The 15,393-nt window shown below is 33.4% G+C and overlaps 2 long non-coding RNA genes across 8 annotated transcripts; both read right to left on the minus strand.

Moving 5' to 3' along the window:
* Nucleotides 1-15: 15 nt before the first annotated feature.
* On the minus strand, nt 16-1,744 carry LOC145132992 (uncharacterized). Of its 2 annotated transcripts, none has more exons than XR_013718329.1 (4): nt 1,619-1,744; nt 976-1,167; nt 399-509; nt 16-289 (listed from the first exon to the last, which is right to left on the minus strand). It is a non-coding gene; the product is annotated as an uncharacterized LOC145132992 (long non-coding RNA). The 2 variants fall into 2 exon arrangements; XR_013718330.1 differs by having other exon boundaries at nt 1,594-1,744.
* Nucleotides 1,745-2,937: 1,193 nt separating this feature from the next.
* On the minus strand, nt 2,938-5,293 carry LOC145134762 (uncharacterized). 6 transcript variants are annotated; one of them, XR_013719337.1, is made up of 5 exons: nt 4,763-5,293; nt 4,516-4,591; nt 3,898-4,089; nt 3,321-3,431; nt 2,938-3,211 (listed from the first exon to the last, which is right to left on the minus strand). It is a non-coding gene; the product is annotated as an uncharacterized LOC145134762 (long non-coding RNA). The 6 variants fall into 6 exon arrangements; XR_013719338.1 differs by having other exon boundaries at nt 4,733-5,293; XR_013719335.1 differs by having other exon boundaries at nt 4,541-4,591; nt 4,763-5,292.
* Nucleotides 5,294-15,393: the final 10,100 nt, after the last annotated feature.

Raw genomic sequence — 15,393 nt, forward strand, 5'->3', positions numbered from 1 at the left:
TGAATCCCAACAATATGAAACAAAAGCAAAATTCATAATTTTATATTAGTAATAATTGAAATCCAAATCCATACATTAAATTCCTAATTAAAATAGCAAAAAAAAATTGTCCTAATTTTAAGAATTTAAATAATGGTAAAAAAAATCAAACACATCATAAACCAAAACCTAAACATAACTAGACATTCATCTTATTTGTATTGCTCCTTGTCTTCTTGAGAAGGGCATCAGATGATATGTAAGTTGGTTTCCTTTTCGTTGAGTTTTGATGTGATATAATTTCTGGTACCTATAACAACAACATTAAAACCAAAAAAATGAGTTCATCATAAACTTAGTATACTACTTTATGAAGAAAATAAAGTGTAATGCACAAAGTAGAACATAATTAAACAAACCTTTGACTCGGTTTGCACAAGGTATTTTGGCAATGGAATGACAAAGGTCATATGTGTCTCTTTACCTTGGAGACATATTCTCTTTGTTTTTCTTTGCCAGGTAAATGGCGCCTTCAGCATGACATAACATAACATCAAGTTAGTTATGAAGCCTCCAAGATACACATACACTAACAACTATACACAAAAGTAAGCAATAAAATCCACCTATGCAAATAAGATGGTGAACAGTGAAAGCCAATAGTAAATCAATATATTAACAATTATATTTCCACCAAAATACAAATAGTAAATCAATAGTAAATTCAAAAATTAATAAATTAACATTTCCATTTCCACCACATAACTTTGGAAACTAATCATATGAACACATAACCGTAAATCCATAAATCAACAATCCATTTCCATTTCAATCAAGCTGAAGCAGCAGAAGTATACAACAAAATCAAGAGCTTGATAAAAAAGCACCAAATTCATCGGTTGGGTAATGATAAACCTAAAACCCAACATTGACTAATCCATAAAAAAAAAGGAAAAAAAAGCAAATGATAACCAAGAATGATGCATGAAACCAAACCTTGATCAGGTACTGTAAGGAATATGAAAAGAAGAGGGTGAAATTTGACTTCTAGGTTTCCGATTGGCGATGGATGCTGTAAACCCCAACATTACATCTGTAAGAAGCCACGGACCGTATAATTTGCAACCTAAATGAACTCTTTATGTTAAAAAGGGGTAGATGTTGGACAGGACCCCAAAAGCATGTGTTCTGCAATAAATAATGTACCAATGAAATAGTAAATAGCAGGAAAAAAACCTCATTTTAATCTGGAAATTTTGCACTCCCCATGAAATGCATGTCTTCTACAATAAATCAAGTAATAAGTACCATTGAACCATTAAACAGAAGAAACCACTAAGTATCATTCTTATTTTTTGCAACATTGTCGATGGATATGATAATATGCATTAAACAGAAGTTCTGGTAAACTCTCATTTAGTGCTTCATAATGAAGCTTCCACCACCAAATATCAATTGCTTAGTGCTTAGATATCATGAACCCAAAAATATATAATTAAGAAAGCAATAGATGTTTGGTAATTACAATCTGAGCCTATAAATATGCATGTCTTTCCAGATTTATAGAAGATGGAGTATTAAATGAGATACAGTCATAAGGGAAGAGAAACAAACCAAGAAAATGTGCAAGACCCTGTACCTCTCAAGGATCACAAAAGCTACCCATCCCTGAGCACATTGCTGTTGCCGCCTGCAAAATAATAACAATTTCAGTCTATAAATGTAATCAGATTCAATCATAAATAGCTCCAAGGTCATTAGTTAATCTTTAAACCTAATGTTGTTGATACATGTTGTACAATTTGTGGAACATATTGTATTATTAATAAATTGTTTATTATTATGGGGAATATTTTGGAGTTATGAATATATATATATATATATATATATATATATATATATATATATATATATATATATATGTGTGTGTGTGTGTGTGTGTGTGTGTGTGTGTCACTAGAAGGAAAGTGACTTACAGTCACACTAAAAAAGTGTGACCATATGCATATAGTGACATTTTATTTTTTCACTGAAAGTGTGACGGAAGGTGATGCCATCATATGGGTCTTATGGTCACTTTAAAATGTAGTGTCCGAATGATATGAAAACATGTTGCCGTATTATAAAAGTGTGGCAAATGTGTACGGAATTTTGTTCCTTAAATATCCAATATTGTAGCGTTAAACCGTCAGTAGACACATTTATTTAGTAAATGTTGTGATTGTATATCACCAACTTGCGACATTCATAATCTTTTAGTGTAGTTGTTTTCTTTTCTATTGTCACACAGTTTAAATATTATTAAAACTATTGTGTATCTTTTGTAAACATGTAATTACGGTGAGCATGACCATGTTTGCTAAATGACCACATGTAATTAATTCCATAAGTGGGGAATTGCTAATTATTAGTCACAAAAAACAATTAAATTTTGTGACTATAGCCTATCGTATAAAGATACACAATTAAGTGAAATACAATCATAAGTATTATAAAGACACACATTTTGTTAAAATTAAGGACTATTGGGTATATTTTAGACACATATAATTACGGTGAACATGTCCATGTTCGGTAAATGGACACATATAATTAATGATGTAAGTGACGATTTGCTAGTATTTAGTCTCAACAACAATCAACTATGGTATTTATTTGCCATTTAAATTGTTTTTCATGTTGTTATTGTTTAACCTAGTCACAAAATCTTTAGAATAAACATCATTTTAAAACAATTGTAGTCTCATAATTTTTGTATATTATAGCTATTGTTAACCATTTAGCCACACGTTAAAAAATGATGTAAAGTAACCATTTTATATTTTTAGAGACATTGAAAACCTATAAAACATGGCCAAATTTATATTAAAGCCACTTTAATTTACTATTTATTATTTCTTTTTCTACATTGTAGACACATCAAAATTATTTAAATTAAAGTAATGAATCCCAACAATATGAAACAAAAGCAAAATTCATAATTTTATATTAGTAATAATTGAAATCCAAATCCATACATTAAATTCCTAATTAAAATAGCAAAAAAAAATTGTCCTAATTTTAAGAATTTAAATAATGGTAAAAAAAATCAAACACATCATAAACCAAAACCTAAACATAACTAGACATTCATCTTATTTGTATTGCTCCTTGTCTTCTTGAGAAGGGCATCAGATGATATGTAAGTTGGTTTCCTTTTCGTTGAGTTTTGATGTGATATAATTTCTGGTACCTATAACAACAACATTAAAACCAAAAAAATGAGTTCATCATAAACTTAGTATACTACTTTATGAAGAAAATAAAGTGTAATGCACAAAGTAGAACATAATTAAACAAACCTTTGACTCGGTTTGCACAAGGTATTTTGGCAATGGAATGACAAAGGTCATATGTGTCTCTTTACCTTGGAGACATATTCTCTTTGTTTTTCTTTGCCAGGTAAATGGCGCCTTCAGCATGACATAACATAACATCAAGTTAGTTATGAAGCCTCCAAGATACACATACACTAACAACTATACACAAAAGTAAGCAATAAAATCCACCTATGCAAATAAGATGGTGAACAGTGAAAGCCAATAGTAAATCAATATATTAACAATTATATTTCCACCAAAATACAAATAGTAAATCAATAGTAAATTCAAAAATTAATAAATTAACATTTCCATTTCCACCACATAACTTTGGAAACTAATCATATGAACACATAACCGTAAATCCATAAATCAACAATCCATTTCCATTTCAATCAAGCTGAAGCAGCAGAAGTATACAACAAAATCAAGAGCTTGATAAAAAAGCACCAAATTCATCGGTTGGGTAATGATAAACCTAAAACCCAACATTGACTAATCCATAAAAAAAAAGGAAAAAAAAGCAAATGATAACCAAGAATGATGCATGAAACCAAACCTTGATCAGGTACTGTAAGGAATATGAAAAGAAGAGGGTGAAATTTGACTTCTAGGTTTCCGATTGGCGATGGATGCTGTAAACCCCAACATTACATCTGTAAGAAGCCACGGACCGTATAATTTGCAACCTAAATGAACTCTTTATGTTAAAAAGGGGTAGATGTTGGACAGGACCCCAAAAGCATGTGTTCTGCAATAAATAATGTACCAATGAAATAGTAAATAGCAGGAAAAAAACCTCATTTTAATCTGGAAATTTTGCACTCCCCATGAAATGCATGTCTTCTACAATAAATCAAGTAATAAGTACCATTGAACCATTAAACAGAAGAAACCACTAAGTATCATTCTTATTTTTTGCAACATTGTCGATGGATATGATAATATGCATTAAACAGAAGTTCTGGTAAACTCTCATTTAGTGCTTCATAATGAAGCTTCCACCACCAAATATCAATTGCTTAGTGCTTAGATATCATGAACCCAAAAATATATAATTAAGAAAGCAATAGATGTTTGGTAATTACAATCTGAGCCTATAAATATGCATGTCTTTCCAGATTTATAGAAGATGGAGTATTAAATGAGATACAGTCATAAGGGAAGAGAAACAAACCAAGAAAATGTGCAAGACCCTGTACCTCTCAAGGATCACAAAAGCTACCCATCCCTGAGCACATTGCTGTTGCCGCCTGCAAAATAATAACAATTTCAGTCTATAAATGTAATCAGATTCAATCATAAATAGCTCCAAGGTCATTAGTTAATCTTTAACTTTCCTCATTATATGCTAAATGATCCTAAATATTTATAAGTAAAATGATAAAACCTACAAAAGAAATCCAGAAAGAAAAAGCTACAACTTTGTAAAATCTGAGGGGCATTGCTCATAACAGATTTTTTTCCTTCATTCCCATCATCATCATCATCGTCGTCTTCTCCTATCTTCTTCTTCTCTGTTTTCATCCTCATCATTTTCGTCATCTTCCTCATCGGCATCATTATCGCCGATTTCATCAGGCCTGGTACTTTCCGGTGGCCCGCCCATATAAATATCAGGATCATGCGTAAGCAAAGCTAAAGGTCGTTCGGCAGCTGTATGTATCTGTATAACCGACTATCGTTCGACGACTTCACTACAATTTCATCCGACGAATAAGTATTACTGCCAACGGCCATTGATCGATGTACACTGTACAGGCTGCAGCCGTTTACTATGTGCTTTGGAATCGGATCTATCTCTAGGGAGAAGCTTCGATTAAACAGAAAGATGACTGAAGCGATTGAAGATGCGATTAACCGAAGGATGACTGGTTTGAGAGAGGAGGGGTGAGAGTGACGAGAAGAGACAGCATTTTTTTTAAGAATGAAAATAAAAAGAACCCTAAAAACGAATCAGAGGTAATCAGTATATGACTATAAGTTCTTTTTCCCTATTTCTAAAACAAATATTAAATAAAAAATAATAAAATAATAATAAAAAATACCAAAATATAAAAATTTAATATTTTTTTTTTTTGAAAAAGACGGATACCCGTCGGTAGGGTAGGCTTCGACTAGGCTAGTAGGAATGAGCTTTAAGCTCTAAGCTATAACCCTTAAGGATTAAGCCATAAGATATAAGCCATATGTCATCAGCCATAAGACATAAGCATTAAGCCATACGTCAATATCATAACCCACAAGCCCTAAGCATTAAATCATAAGCCATACGCCTTACACCATAAGTCTAAAACCCTAAGCATTAAGCCGTAAGATATAAACCATAAATCTATTAGCCTTCAGCCATATGATATAATATCTAAAGCCTAAGGCATACACATTAAGAAATAAGCCAAAAGCCCTATGTTATAAACATTGGCCCTAATCCTTAAGCCATAATCCATAAGCCCTAAGTTATAAGTTATATGCTATAATCCCTAAGCCTAAAGCTAACCATATGTCATAAATCATAATCCCTAACTCCTAAGCCATAAGCCTTATTCCCTAGGCATACATCATATGTCATAAGCTATAAGCCTCAAGTATTAAAACATAAGTCTTAAGACAAATTATAAGTCATAAGCCCTAATCCCTAAACCCTAACTCCTAGTGCATAAGCCTTAATCCCTAAGCCTCATATATTAAGCCCTAAGTATAAACTCAAAGATATGTTAGGTGTACTTTGTTAAAAGTCGAGTGTTACATGCACCCACCCACCTACCATACACCCTAACCCTAACCCCACACCTTTATGCTCATGTTCTTACGCTTACTCACCCCATCATCTACTACACTCCATCCTTACACCCTACACCCATCACAATCTTACCTCTACACCTAACCGCACCATTATCCCCACCCACCCTAACATCCATACCTATACATACCCCTCCCCACTCCTGCCCCACCCACCCACATACGTTGCACCCACCTAACACATGGACAACACATACATGCCCATGCTATCAAGCCTAGACCAAAGTTGACACCTACCCTACCCCACCCATACACCCCCATATAATCATCCACATCCATGTCAATAAGAATATACATATGTAAGTGGGTAAGAGTTTTAATTAATGAAAGTTTGATCATTTCGTAGTGTTCTGCGATTGACCTTCTACATGAGTTTTGGGACGATTTTAAGTGAAATGAATTTAATAGAAAATAACAAAAATATACTCTTATAGTGTTATTATAAACACATATAATTATATTTTATTTCAAAATTTTATTTATCCTAAAGGCGGGATTACTTATTATTTCCTGCCTGAATCCTACCATATTACTTATTATTTCCCTCTTGAATCCCACGATATACTACCCTTGATTGACTAATTCGAGATGATTGAAAACCTAAAAAATATAGGAGAGAAGAAACCTACGAACATGGGAAAATCAAATCAAGATGGGCATGATTTAGGAAACAACGCACAGGGGAAGCGACAATACACTGAAGAGAGTAGCACCACCACCGGTCCAATGCCCCACCACCGCTCAAACAAAGCTTCGCCTTTCTGTAAACCTTCACCGATCCACCTCACCTCTGTTGTCATAGATCGAGGAAGGCATCAACGGCGCATTCAATAAAAAAAATAAGGAAAAAATTGGATTTGAATACCTAAATCGAAATCGGTTAGACCCAAATCCATTTTATTTTCTTATTAGTGATTTTTGTGGTTATAGTTGAAGCTTTATTGGGTTTCTATTTCCATATTTGCAAATTGGAATCCATTGATCCAAACAAATTAATTACATCTGGTGGTCAATTGGTACTCAGGGTATGAACTTATATTTACCATATAAATGACACTTTTTGGTGATCAATCCACACTGATGAAAAAGTTCTCGTCATTATATTTATCCAAAATTGATGTACACTTTGAATTGTAGTCATAGGCTAGTACAGCGGTGTTGTTTCACAAATTAAGAATGATACAAATTCCCTATTGGGTGCTAATATGTATAAGTCTTTTGAATGCTCCTATTATTATTATTACTGGTTGCTTATACTAATATTAGATCTAGTGGTTCCTTCAAGCTTGACCCACTATTCTTGCATATGATTCACTTTTAAGAGTATAATTCATATGCATAAACAGGCTACACAACTTGGTTGGTGCTGTTGGATTTGGCTTTTTCATTGTATTCTTAGTATTAGAAATAATCATTGCTACCGTTGGTTCAAATATGATTGACTTTGGAGAATTCTTTGAAGTGAACTACTTGGACAAAAAATATCAAGTTTCAAATTTTCATTGACGATCTATTGGTGTCGAATTATTTTTTGGTTATGTCTATTCTACTATAATGCTAATTGTTGGTGTTGTACAAGTGTAATAGCAGTGTACTTTCACTTACATATCCAAAATTAGTTTCCTTTTCCCTTGCTATTATATTTTTCTTTTTCCACTTTCTCTCTCTCTCTCTCTCTCTCAAATCTACTCCCACCAAATTAGTTATTGAGTCTTTATCAGTTCCTCCATGCTCCTTTGTCCTCTCCATAGTGTAAATCCCTACTTACTTATCATTTTTAAGGTAGCATTTGGTACGTATCACATGACAAAAGAGAACATACAAAATTCTTTTTGGAAACGTTTGGCATGACTGGAACCGAAACAAAAAAGTGATTTCAATCGATTATGAAGGGCTAGAAGGGACAAATTTTGAACTGTAGAAAAAAAAACTTTTCATAGGTTTGATATTAGACGTCAGCTTTCCATTTCTAATTGATCAAGCTTGTTTATTTTTTCCAATGGTGCTCAACAATAGAGGTATGATAATCTTGTGGATAGAAATGGTGCAACATTTATGGATGGAGTAAACAATGGCGGCAGCTGATGAGTTACTGGGCACACCTTGAAGACATGAAAGAATTTTTTATTTTTTTAATATATAAATTATGTGTATGTATCAAATTTCAATCCATATAGTTTTTGGATGAAAGTTTAAATATCCAATGTAATTTCTCAAAAGTAATTACTGTATAGTAAAAAGTAATAGTAACAATTTCTAGTGAAAAAAAACTAGTAAACAATTAAGGACAATTTGGTAATTTAAATATTTTGTTGTGTTGTTCTAGTATCACCAAACGTTATAATAATTATTTTTTCGGTTCTGTTTTTTCCAGTTCACTCCAATTTCGTTCATTATTGTACAATCTTATATCGATAAGACATTATTGTTCTTTTATAACTATATTTACATATAGACACATATAATAGTTGCAATCATAACTAAATGCTACCTACACACAATATTTGTTTCTTCTCAAAGCCAATTCATCATATTTTGACACACATAATAAAATGTACATGACCATAAATAACCAATACTAACTTGTTTTCTTTTCTTGCATTAACTAAGTACAACTAGTACACAACCGCCCTATGGACACACAAATATTTAGTGTGACCATATGTATCACCTTTTAGCTACTTTGTCTGTTATGTGGCAAAAAAGGCACCAGGTTATAGACACACATACAATTGACTCATGTCACAATACGTTTATCTACTGTCTCTCATAAAAAAAGTATGACAATCTTAATCGATACCTGTGGCTGATTGTGACCTATGGCCTCAGTGTTCGAGTGTGACTAATATTTGTCACATTTGGTATAATTAAGTGTGGTTAAAGTTTTGATTATCAATATAATGACCACACAAACTAATTTAAATGTATCCAAAAACAGTCTCTAAATTTTTTTAGTGACCTTTGGCCACACTTTTAATAAAAAGTGTCACAGGCCGTTTTTCGGAAAGTGTGACCGTAGGTCTTTTTTGTACTAATGTGTGTGTGTGTGTGTGTAACAGTTAGGCCTGGCAATGGAGCGGGTTTTGACCCTGATCCGATCCAAACCCTTAACAATTATACGGGTTTGGAGCATAGTTTTTGATCCGGTTACCCGTTAACGACCCATACCCGCTAACCCTTTTATTAAAAGGGTCGGGTATGGATCATCACCGATCCACTCCTTTTATAAATCGCCCCATATAAATTTTATAATTATACATTTATAGTTTATACTACCTAAAGTTTACTTTAAATTCCAATCGAAAGTCCAAAGAGAAAAGGCCAAAAACTAAATTGTTTTTACATTGGACTCGAGGACTCAACTTCTAGACTTTCGGTCTTCTCCCAAGAATCATGATGTCATTTCATCATGTAATCACCAATTTCATTTATAAATCAATAAATTCATTTATCAACCGGAAGAAAGTTTGTAATTCCTATTCTCTATCAATGCAATTGACGGTCAAAAACCAATCGGAAATAACTACGATAATGATTTTAATTCCAATCGAAAGTCTTCGAGTACATAATGTGTTTTCTAAATCAACATTTTTTATTTAATAAATGTGATTTTATGATTTAAGTAAAATGTGTTTGATTATTTAAAAAACCTACGGGTTACGGGGCGGGTTTGAATATTTGTTGATTCGGTGGATAAGGGTATGGGTTTGATTATTCAAAACACTGCGGGTTACGGAGCGGGTTTGGATCGGATTTTGGAATTTGTTAAAAGGGTTTGGATCAAGTTCGATTCGCTCCAAACCCGCCCCATTGCCAGGTCTAGTAACAGTTGATATGTAGATTAGATGGGGCATGTGGTAGTATATTTACTTCGGACTATGTAAATCGGAAGTGGGGTATTATCGTTGGGTTTTTTTATATCATCAATACATACGATTAAGGCAACGGAAATAAAAAAAATTACTTATGTGTACATACATCCTAAGATCTAGGTTTTACTAGTTATAGCAACCTACTTTAAATTCGAACAAAAGAAGGATAAAATACTAACCTCTTGTTGCTTTGATTGAGACCTTGTGACTGCCAGAACTTGCAATGGATAAAGGACCCAAAGTAGAACTATCTAATGTAGTTAGACCCAAAACTCCAAAAAGCTAATAAGGAATAACCCTAGTGGAGGGTTTTATCGAAAATTCTATAACCTTAGGAGAGGGGTTATAATTTTTACACATGCACACACACAAATAGAGAGAGGGAGAGAAAGAGAGAAAGAGATATTTGATGGTTTTGGGAGTAGGAATCAACAACTAGGGTTTCTAGCTGTCTATTTATATGCATTAGATAAATCTTTAAGAAATTCAAACTCTTAGGATAATCCTTAACTGATTTGAAACTTGCATTATCCCTATCCAAGGGACATCAAAACCGTCCCTACACTCTTTTAGGAGCTTCTGGAATATTCCAATTAATATTTAGGAATTAATTAATATTCAAGCTCTTTAATTAATTAATTAATTACAATTATTTAATTAATTCCAAAATAATTTTCAATTAATTTGTTAACTACTTAATAAATTAATAACCTATTTTCTCCATTTCCTTATAGCTAATTATGTTATAAGGCCAACCAAAAGGACCATGATATTATTAGAAATATTACCAAACAACTAATGACCTTAGACACTATTTCCAACAGTCTCCCACTCGGAGAAGTTGTTAACTTTTAAGGTCTAATACTTCACTAATAACCAACAAAGAGTAGTCATCCAATACAACTGCCAAACTCTGATCTGGATCAAAATTTAGTCCTTAGATAAGTGGTCAATTATTCTTATGTTCTAGATATTTGTATGAGCATGAGACATGGATAAGAATCAATTTCAACATTCAAAATTTTGTTTCCCGATGAAGATTTCTGACAATCACATTTGACTTCCAAATCGAACACATCAATTTAGTCGGGGCTCGGCCAAGCACTTAAGATGTCAGTACCAAATCATTGAGGGGACCATATATATCGCTTCCCAGTTACAAGAAGGAAAACATAAACTTTTATTACATAGTTTTTATCTACTCGTCATATCAAACATGAACATACCCTTTATGACTAGCAGTTACAGATAGCGTTGCAGCATACCAATGTACAACAAACTTTGCTAACAAAACCCCATATGTATCTTGGTTTGAAGAATAAAAGATATTATCGTCTTAGAATTACTTGTTACTTGATCCATGAAGTAATCTCTAGGTAAGGGTTGTTCCAATACTTACATCTCTAGTTCAAGTACCCATGAGTGTTAGTGCAATCTCTATGCAATGTCTAATCTATATGGCCAGTCAACTAATACTCATAATAGTCTTAAATCATTCACTCACTTCCTGTAGTGCGACCAACTGTGGAGGTTTGAATATAATTCTAGAAGTGGGTTCAAAACATGCAAAAGTGAAACACGGAAATGAAAAGCACAACTTTGATAGCAACACAAGCTCTTTATTAAGTCATTATGAAATAAACATCAAAACTATTATTCATACTGTTATATGTTTCAAAATAAATCAAACTAATCAACTAAACTATTACATCATATCACTATCTAGTTTTATGCCAATGGTCCTATCAAGACCATCATGTTTGTCTCATGATAATGGCTTCGTGAAAGGATCATCAGGATTCTCCTCAGATGATACCATATTCACAACGATGTATACGCCTTCTACTCTATGTCAAATGTAGTGGTATTTTCTGAGTATGTGTCTCGAATTACCATCGTCCTTAGGTTATTTAGTCAATACGTTTCACCTTCGTTATCACAAAATATCTCCATAGGTTCTTTGATGTTTGGTACTACTCCAACACCACCGATGAAGTTCTTTAATCATGTAGCTTCTTTTGCTGCTTCACTAGATGGAATATACTCTGACTTGTAGGTTTAGTCTACCACAATATTTTTCTTGGAACTTTTCCATGTTACTGCTTCTCCATTCAACAAGAACACCAATCCCGATTACGAGAACGATTTGTCTTTGTCAGTCTGGAAATTCGCATTAGTATAACCTATAACTAGGGATGTCAAAAATCCATGTGGGACTTTGATTCCGTACGAACAATTTTTTTTAAAAAAATTTGGGGGCGTGCGCGGGGGCGGGACGGGATTAAACCTTGTTTTATTTTCGGTATCGGGGTTAGAGGTGGGTATTTTCGTCCCGTAATGTCCACGGGGGCCCCGTTTGTATATACATATAATTTAATATATAAATAGATATACCCATATAATATAATTTTTAGGGTTTTTTTAACTTTGTTTCTTTCCTTTCCTTGGGATGCCGACATTAGGAGTTTGAGAAGAGAAATCAAAAATCATTCACTTCACATCTTCCCCCTTCTTCACTTCGATACTTCCGCCAGTCTTTGTCTTTTCTTCGTCTTTGCGGATTCTTGAGCTTCATCTTCACATCCATGGCTTTTTCTTGAACTCTTCTTCACAGCTGAACTTGGAACTCACCTTCACCCTCTTCCCCCTGTCGCCGTCCTCTTACCTCCGTTCGCATGTCGTCGAGCTGATTTCATAGACACTTCCGGTAATCTAGTGTCTCATTATTATGATATTCTGCTTTACATATGTGGTTAATAATGAATTTAGACTTTTGATTTCTAGTTTATGTGGTTAGATATTTGATTTTTTTTAATTATTTCATTATGTTTTTCGAATTAAATCTGGTTGTTGTGGTTAGCTACTTAGATATGCAACCCAATACTTGAGAGTTATATTGCTAATGCTCAACTCCCTAGATATGCATTGTGGTAAAGATAATTTCTGGATTATTATCCAAAGTAAGTCATTCTTCAAACCCTTTTTGCATAACTCAATCCAGTTTTCATAATATTCTTATCACTTTATTTTCTATTTCTTAGTTTCATTCAAGGATGGACCTAGTCACCGAAAATAAAATTTTGAATTCTGTTTTCTAAATTAATATTTGATTTATGTCATTATGTGGTTAATAAGCAATGTGTTTAGGTATTTCAGATTTTTGATTAATAAATTGTTTGATTTCTTATTTTAATTTGATTGGTGTTAATAAGATTGATAGTAAGGTTGATTTTTTTGTTATTGTGTGAATCATTTTCAGATTTCATGTCTTTAGCCAGCCGTTTCATCCAAATGATTCAAACATGGTTAATGATACCTTCAGTTATGTAGTTCAACCTGATGAGAAACAGATAAACTTTTGATCGCCAAAATGGATTTTTTGTAATATTGGATTTGTTGTATTTTATATTTATATCTTTGTTCAAGTGGTAATTTTGGATTTATTGATTTTGTAATGTTGGATTTTTTTTTAATGTTTGACTTGTAATTTTTGGGTTGCTAAAATGTAACGTCTCATTTTCATAACCATTTTTTTTTTCATTTTTATTATTGTAAAACTTCCCAATTTATAAACTCATTATTAAAAAAAAAACCATTTATTCCAATTTACATTTATTAAAAATCAAAGTATCATAAAAAATGAGAAATCCTCAATGCTGATGATGAGTATGTACAGTCCCGCCTTCGCCTTCCCATAGCCACCGATGACACCTAAAACAATAAACAATTGGGTAAGCATAAATCTTTGTGAGTTTTCCCCAAAATGCCCCATACGATAAACATATAAGCATGCATAACTACCGGTCTTCGGGCCTTCGGCCTGACTGGACCGTCTCACATGCCTTTAGTCTATCCGGGCCAGAATACCAGGGTTTGTTGGCCTACCGCCTCAACCCAACCGCTCCTCCTAAGCATCCGTGCCTACGGCTTACAACCGTCCCACACCGGGTATCTTGGCCTACAACACAAAGCAGGACCTCCTCAACCCAAACCAAACACAACATGTCGATATATAAACAATCAAGATCAATTAGGCACACAATATAGACAAACAACAATCATACAGCTCACTACCGCCTACTAGTCCTGTCACAACATACAATACTTCTATCAGCTAACCTCCATAGAATGCATAACCATAAGTAATCAGAGGTGAGATAGCCACCCAAACAGATGATCCTACTCTAAAGCCACAACCAAACAAGGAACAGGAAAGAGAGCCTAGACTAAGAGTTCTCAAGCTATCCTACATGACACAGACAATCCCTAAGTTCACTTCATAAATGATAACTAGCAAGCACATATAACATACAGTTCTACATATTATTACAATAAAGCAACATACTCAATACGAGGAGACAGATCTAACAGATCACTACAACATAGCAGCATACTCAATACCAGAACATAGATCTAACAGATCACTACAGCATAACAACATACTCGATACCAGAACACAGATTTAACAGATCACTACATCATAACAACATACTAAATATCAACAATCCAGGGAATGCATGGCCGTATATACTCAGAGGTGAGATAGTCACCCAGATAGATGATCCTACTCTTGAACCACAAACAAAGAAGGAACATGTAAGAGAGCTTAGATCAAGAGTCCTCAGTTTATCCTACATGACTATATACATGTTGGATAAGATGTCTATGTCCATAACTTATTTGGTATATACTTGACCCGACCCGGCATGGTCCATTTGGGTTGCACTTCACCCAAACTAGTTATGGATAATTTTATGAGAGTTGTATACTTACGATTTATTAATATATTATAAGTTATAATATATTAATATAAAGTCATGTTACTTAATTAGTTTTAATCTTGAATTAATTATGAATTAATTGAGTGATTAAAAGGAAGACTAATTAAATCATGGGCTATTATACTTATATGGTGTGGGCTAACACTCATTTGGGAATGGGCTAAGCTTATATGGAAGTCCATGGATGATCCATGGAGCTTTTACCCATGGATCCTTGGAAGAGGAAAAGACATGGGTTATTAGGGTTTCACCCTAACAATGCACACTATATAAACAAGCTTATGTTGCATGAAAAACACCCTTATGTGTGTGTAAGTGTGGTGGCCAAAATCAAGAATTAATATACTCTCTCATACATTTTCCAAGTTTGTGGTGATTTGTGATTTCCATTTGAGGCATTCACATTATTGGTGCTTGGCTCTCAAACTCCAAGGAATCAACAATCAACAAAAGGTATGTAATTCATCTAGTTCTTTTATGGTTAAAAGTACCCCATGCCATGCTAGATAGGTTATAAACCTTGGAAAATAATATTTTGCATGTATCTTAGACAAACATAGATTCAAGATTTAATAGGGTTGCATGTACACTTAGGAAGTTTTA

This window comes from Lactuca virosa, chromosome 8 (genome assembly GCF_052849685.1).
Source record: "Lactuca virosa cultivar CGN04683 chromosome 8, Lactuca_virosa_CGN04683_v6, whole genome shotgun sequence".
In the NCBI taxonomy this organism is placed as follows: domain Eukaryota; kingdom Viridiplantae; phylum Streptophyta; class Magnoliopsida; order Asterales; family Asteraceae; genus Lactuca; species Lactuca virosa.